The sequence below is a fragment of the Mus caroli genome, chromosome 17 (assembly GCF_900094665.2).
Source record: "Mus caroli chromosome 17, CAROLI_EIJ_v1.1, whole genome shotgun sequence".
Classification (NCBI taxonomy): domain Eukaryota; kingdom Metazoa; phylum Chordata; class Mammalia; order Rodentia; family Muridae; genus Mus; species Mus caroli.
Genome location: NC_034586.1, coordinates 11,141,846 through 11,148,852, shown reverse-complemented (window position 1 = coordinate 11,148,852; position 7,007 = coordinate 11,141,846). Strand labels below are relative to the sequence as shown.

Sequence of the window (7,007 nt, the reverse complement as noted above, 5' to 3'; positions counted from 1 at the left end):
TTTTACTATATAGAGACTATCCATAAGTTCTGTGACTCTAGAGAAACCCTGACTAAGACAATAAGTTTTTGTATTTACTAGAGGTGGTTTTTGCTGTCACTTTTGTTAGATTACATTGTGGTCAGATCGTATATAAGAAGTAATTTCAATCTTTTTGAATTTTTAAAGATTTTTTTTTATATCCCAAGATGTGGACTGTTTTAGAAAAGCTTCCATATGATTCTAAGTAGAATGCATATTCTTTGATGTTTGGATAGAATGTTCTGTAAATATTTGTTCAGATTTGTTCAGTATATTTGATGTATGATGTCAATTAATTCTGATGTTTTCCTGTTTGTGTCCAGATGAACTGTCTATTGGAGAAAGTGAGGTTTTCAAATCATTTATTATTAGTGGATCAATGTTAATCTGTGTTTGGTTTTTTTGTTGTTGTTTTTTGGTTTCTCGAGACAGGGTTTCTCTGTATAGCCCTGGCTGTCCTGGCACTCACTTTGTAGATGGTCTCGAACTCAGAAATCCTCTGCCTCCCAAGTGCTGGGATTAAAGGTGTGCGCTACCACACCAGGCTTAATCTGTGTTTTAAATTCCAGTAGTTTTAGATTGAAATTTACTTTGTCAGATATTCAGATAGTGATGCTTGCTTGCTTTCTGGTCTTATTTGACTGGATAAACATTTGTTTATCCTTTTACTCTAAGGCAGTACCAATCTTTAAAACTAATATGTGTTTCTGGTAGGCAGCAGAAAGATGAGCTTCATTTCTTGGGCCATTCAGACATCTTTGGTGATCAACAGCAATGTTTGGCCAATTGTTCCTGTGAAAGGAGTATAATCTGCCTGGTAAACAAATCTGTTGTGGCATTGCCTTCACTAAGTGGTCTGGGCAATCCAGTATGAGCTCTTAAATGTCCTATAAAGTAAGGAACAGTATGTTCTCTTAAAGTGAGTTGTATTTGCATAAATAATTGCAAAAATTGAGAATTAGCAGTATCTAAAAAAGGAACAATTTCCAACAATTGTAACCCATGAGTTATATATTGGCTATCAGTATACAAATTAAAAGTTTGATTTTTTTAGCATTTCAAAAACAACAGCTACAGCATATAGTTTAATTATTTGTGCTGAAGCAGAGGAACACTCAAGAGAATGAACATGTGATCCAATTACATAGCCTGCCATTAGATGAACCATCTGTAAATACAGTAAGTGCATCTTCTATGGGCTGCATGCATAAATTTACAGGAAATATAAAAGCATGCACAGAGGCAAATTGTAACAACTTGTCTTTCAGAAAATGATTATCAATTTTGCCTGGAAAATTTGCACATGCAATAGGCCAAATATCAGTATTCTGCAAAAATCAATTTAATTGCTGTTTGGAATAAGGAATAAACATTTTATCAGGTTCTTTCCCCAAATACTTTCGTGATTTTTATCATGAAAATCTGTATTTTTTTTTCTTTTTTTCTTTTTTGGTTTTTCGAGACAGGGTTTCTCTGTATAGCCCTGGCTGTCCTGGAACTCACTTTGTAGACCAGGCTGGCCTCGAACTCAGAGATCCGCCTAGCCTCTGCCTCCCGAGTGCTGGGATTAAAGACGTGCGCTACCACCACCCAGCCCTACAATCTGTATTAACACAGCAACTGCTTCATAATAGGGTGTTAGAGCTTTGTTTGGAGATGAAGAAAGATGAATTTACAGTAATGGTCCCTTTTGCCAAAGAACTTCTGTGGGTGCATGAGAAGTAGCAAGAATGCAAACAGCCCACAATTGATCATGGCATATACAATGTATCTGTTGTTGACTAATAGCTTCCTCTACTTTCTGCAAAGCCATTCGTCCCTCATCAGTTAATTGTCGGGGAATTAGGATTTGCATCCCCTTGAGAATATCAAACAGAGGTTTAAGTTCTGTGGTAAGCTTAAGATGAGGTCTTAGCCAATTAACACCCCCTAACAGCTTTTGAAAATCATTTAAAGTAAGTAAATTATCTTTTTATTTGAATTTTCTGTGCCACAATTTGTTTAGGATATAGCCGATGTCCCAAATTCTGAAAAGGATATTGTCTTTGAATCTTTTCTGGAACAATTAATCCCCAAGATTTTAAAGCTTTTAGTATAAGAGCAAAGGCTTGTGGTAAAACTCCTTCAGAGAGATCAGCTAATAAAATATCCACATAATGAATAATATACACAGAAGGATTCAAGTCCCAATCTCTTGTTTGAAGCAGCAACAATTTTTTTTTTGACATAATGTAGGGCTATTTAGCCATTCCTTAAGGCAAAACTTTCCAAAGGTATCACTTCATGGATTCTTTAAAATTACAAATTGGCACACCGAATGCAAAACTTTTGCAGTTATCTGGATGCAAAGGAATAGTATAAAAACAATCTTTTAAATCTACGATAAAGTACAGGTGCACACAGGCGCCACAGCTGGTCTCTGGCTTGAATGGCAGGGGACTGATGGGGAGGGAGCGTCTCAGAACGGGCGGAACGGGGAAAGGGAGAGAAGAGGCGCTCAGGAGTGAGCGAGTCAAGGGGGACGAGGAAGCCAGTTCCACCGCCTGGGATGCAGGTGTTGGGGGACGGACAAGCCCAGATGATGGGGGTGGGGGGTGGGGTGGCGTTGGGGACGTGGGAGGAGGAGCCGGGATTCCGGGAGCAGCAGGACCAGGAAGGGGGCTGGCAGTAGCGGCGGACTTGGCTTCGGAGTTGCTCTGTCAGAAACCTCGAGCAGCAACGCGTTGTGGGGAGGTGGGGACCTTGACTGGACCACTGTGGCCGCCTGCCATCGCCGCCGCCGCAGCTGCTGTGTCCCGCCAAAGAAAGGCTGAGTATCCTCGCGGAGAAGCAGCCCCGGCCGGGATACTCAGCTTGCTTGTCTCCTGCTCAGGACAAGAAGAGTCGGCGAGTCCAGTGTATAGAAAATAAATAAATAAATAAACAAACAAATAAATAAATAAATAACAACAGATAAAAATCCCGAGGAAGCGAAAGAAGATGATTCTGTCCTCCTTCGGGAAGCTCCCATTAATGCAACTAGACCTAGCCGGAGCTGGCACAGTAGTAGCAGCACCTCTGTCTCTTGCTTTCAAGACAGTGAGAATACTCAGAACTCTAGGTCCGAGACTGGTTCGTTGTAACTTATCTGCAAGACAGAACCAATTACAGATCAACTTTATAATGACGTTCCAGAAGAACATCAGTCTCCCGGTGGCATTGGTAGTGATGAGAAAGAGGAGGAGGTAGAAGAAATGTTAATCAGTGAAGAGGAAATATCATTCGAAGACGACCCAAGAGATGAGACTTACAAGCCCCACCTTGAAAGGGAAACCCCACAGCCACAGAGAAAATCGGGGAACGTGAAAGAAGAGAAAGGAAAGAAAGAAATTTAAGTGGAAATAGAAGTANAAGTGAAAGAAGAAGAAGAAGGTGAAATTAGGGAAGATGAGGAGCCTCTTAGGAACAGAGGAAGAAGGCGAAAAGATGACTCAAGTCCACGGTTACCCAAAAGGAGAAAAAAGCCTCCAATCCAGTATGTCTGTTGTGAGATGGGAGGATATGGGACTGTTCTTGCTCACCCTCGCTGTTTGCAGCACCACATTAAATACTAGCAGTTGCTGGAAAAAAAAAATGTCCCCATCTCTCCTGTGGACGACTCTTCAGGCTCCAGAAACAACTTTTGCGACTTGCAAAGCCATGTCAGACAGACCAGACCCGAGGGATTATATCTGTGAATACTGTGCTTGGGCCTTCAAGAGTTCCCACAATCTGGCAGTACATACTGGTGAGACGCCATTACTATGTGAGATCTGTGGATTTACTTGTTGACAAAAAGTTGATACATGAAGAAACGTGATGCAAACTCCTTCTACCAGTTTTCTTGCAATATCTGTGGCAAAAAAAAAAAATTTTTTTTTTTTTTGAGAAGGACAGTGTAGTGACACACAAAGCAAAATGCCACCCTAAGGTGCTGATTGCACAAGTTCTGACAGCCAATGCGGGCGCCCTCATCACCAACACAGATATCTTGGGCACTAACCCAGAGCCCCTGACACAGCCTGCAGATGGTCAGGGGCTTCCTCTTCTTCCTGAGCCCTTGGGAAACTCAACAGCTGGAGAGTGTCTACTGCTAGAAGCTGAAGGGATGTCAATGTCACACTGCAGTGGGACAGAACGGGTGAGCCTTATGGCTGACGGGAAGATCTTTGTGGAAAGTGGCAGCAGTGGGGGCACTGAAGGGCTGGTCACGAACTCGGATATCCTTGGTGCTACCATCGAGGTTCTGATTGAAGATGCAGACTCTACTGGACCCTAGTGCAAAGGAAGACTTTGGGCGCTGGGATAGTGCAGGCTTTGTAATTAAAAGATAAAAAGGACAAAAAAAATCTTTTTTATTAGATATTTTCTTCATTTTCATTTCAAATGCTATCCCGAAGGTCCCCTATACCCTCACCCCCACCCTGCTCCCCCGGCACCCACTCCCACTTCTTGGCCCTGGCGTTCCCCTGTACTGGGACATATAAAGTTTGCAAGACCAAGGGGCCTCTCTTCCCAATGATGGCCGACTAGGCCATCCTCTGCTACATATGCAGCTAGAGATACGATCTAGCTAGTTAGTTCATATTGTTGTTCCACCTATAGTGGACAAAAAAATTTTTTTAAAGCATTAAAAAATCTAGTAAAATAATTGAAGGGCAAAAAAAAAAAAAACATGATAATTTTATACCTATTTTTTGGAATGGCAGCTGGAGTAGGTAAGCCAGGTTGTAATGTTCCCATAAGTTCCATAGTTTCGAAAATGAAACTATGAAATGAAATGAAACTTTTGTAAATCTTGCAATAATCTCCTCTTGACTGATTTTTTCTTAATTATGAATATAGATGAGTTTCAGGGGGATCTTGAAGGTTCAGTGTGTCCCGCTTGCTACTGTTCCTGCACTAGCTGTTAAGGGGCCAGAATTCTTTCTGAAGTAAGAGATCACTGATCCACCCATACAGGAGCAATACTTTTCCAAGAAATCTTATCTGTATGGAGTGCAGGCTTGTCAATGGTCTCCATTAAAAATACCCTAGACCTGGTTTTCCTTTTCTAGGGATAACTATAATGGACTCCAATTCTCCCTGATTTTGCTTTCCTAACCCTTGGTTAGGCAAATAATCACAATCAAACATTTGTTGCATAACTTTGTCATTTGGACTGCATAAAAAGACTCTCATGTCCTTCATTATATCTCTTCCCCACAAATCAACGGCAAGTTAGAAATAACATAAGGTTGAAAATATCCTTGGTGCCGGGCAGTGGTGATGCACACCTTTAATCCTAGCACTTGGGAGGCAGAGGCAGGTGAATTTCTGAGTTCAAGGCCAGCCTGGTCTACAGAGTGAGTTCCAGGACAGCCAGCACTACACAGAGAAACCCTGTGTTGAAGAGAGAGAGAGAGAGAGAGAATGAATATCCTTGGTGATCATCCTCGTCCTGTGGCCATCTTTCCCATGCACTCTTATGGTAGACTATAAACATAACCAAGAGTTCCTCCTCCCTTCCCTCACCTCTTTGCAACAAGACCTTGAAGCTCCTCAAAGAGCAGATCCTGTGTTTATTGGATCAACCGGCCAATTGCAGCCCAACAAGAAAACGCTTCTACATGGACAATGGAAGAACTATGGCCCACTCCCTTCTAGTGCATATCAACAACCCAATGGTTATAAGAGCAGCCAACCATTCAGCCTCAGGACTGAAACTTCATGAACAGCAAGTTCAAGGGTGACATGCCAAGGCCACATAACTCTGAGAGTGATACATCTTGACCACATTGTTCAAGTAGATGTCATGGAGCCCAGTGGTTCACAGTCTGAGTTTGCTGAGTGCAAAGCCAAAAATTATAGTCCATGAAGATTTGCTTTGCCTCCAAGCAGGAACATAGAGCTTTCAAAGATGACACGTGGGGGCTGGAGAGATGGCTCAGCTGTTAAGAGCACTGACTGCTCTTCTGAAGGTCCAGAGTTCAAGTCCCAGCAACCACATGGTGGTGCACAACCATCTGTAATGAGATCTGGCGCCCTCTTCTGGAGTGTCTGAGGACAGCTACAGTGTACTTACATATATAATATACTTACATAAATAATCTTTAAAAAAAAAAAAAGATGACACACTCTCTGTGGTCTCCCCCCATCTGCTTGAACCTGCTTGCTCAAGGGTGGAGCTTCCTGCTCATTCGTCCTGCCATGCCTACTGCTGGACCCTGCCTTTGTTGCTTGGAGGCACACACGTCCTGCTACTGGACCCAGAGATTGTTTGGCGGGAAATCGGGTTCCCTCCCCCTTCCTTTATAACTGAGTGTCCGGAAATAGTAAAATTGAGCTTTGATCAGAATCTTGTCTAAGCTTCATTCTTTTCTCTCGCCGCCTAGCCCCTCTTCTCCCAGGTTTCCAAAATGCCTTTCCAGGCTAGAACCCAGGCTGTGATCTGCTGGCCGGACACAACAGCTCTCCCTGAACAAAGAAAGGGTAAGCAATTTAGTTGGGAAGCCTGTACATATTCATATGGAGATAGTTAGGTTTGGTCTATTGTAATGTACAGTGTGTGTCCCCCAAGACTTGGTTGTCTCAGAAATGAGAGAGTCTGCACATACACCTTGGCCTCAAGTTGTTTCTGATTGGTAAATAAAGATGTCAACAGCCAATAGCTAGGTGGAAGAGGTATAGGTGGGGTTTAGGTTTCTGGGCCTTCGGTGTCAGAGAGAGAGAGAACCATGAGGAGGAGAAGGGGAGTACAGGAAGAGGAAGGGGAACTGCCATGGGTTAGAACATGGCCTGGAGGGCTGCCCAACTGGAGTTAGCAGCAGCCCAGATGTACCATAGTAAGTAAAGCTAACTCGGGGTTATCTATAGGAAAGTAGATTTGAAAGACCCACAACGTGAGGACTCCCTCACGTTCTGACTCAGGAGAGGCGACACCCCAAAATCACCCACAAGAAACGATCTTGCTGCAACTGCAAGAGGAT

At 42.8% G+C, this 7,007-nt stretch overlaps 1 pseudogene; it reads left to right on the top strand.

Annotated features, from left to right (window-relative positions):
• Positions 1 to 2,463: 2,463 nt before the first annotated feature.
• Positions 2,464 to 4,318, top strand: LOC110283923 (annotated as a pseudogene).
• The last annotated feature ends 2,689 nt before the right edge of the window (positions 4,319 to 7,007 follow it).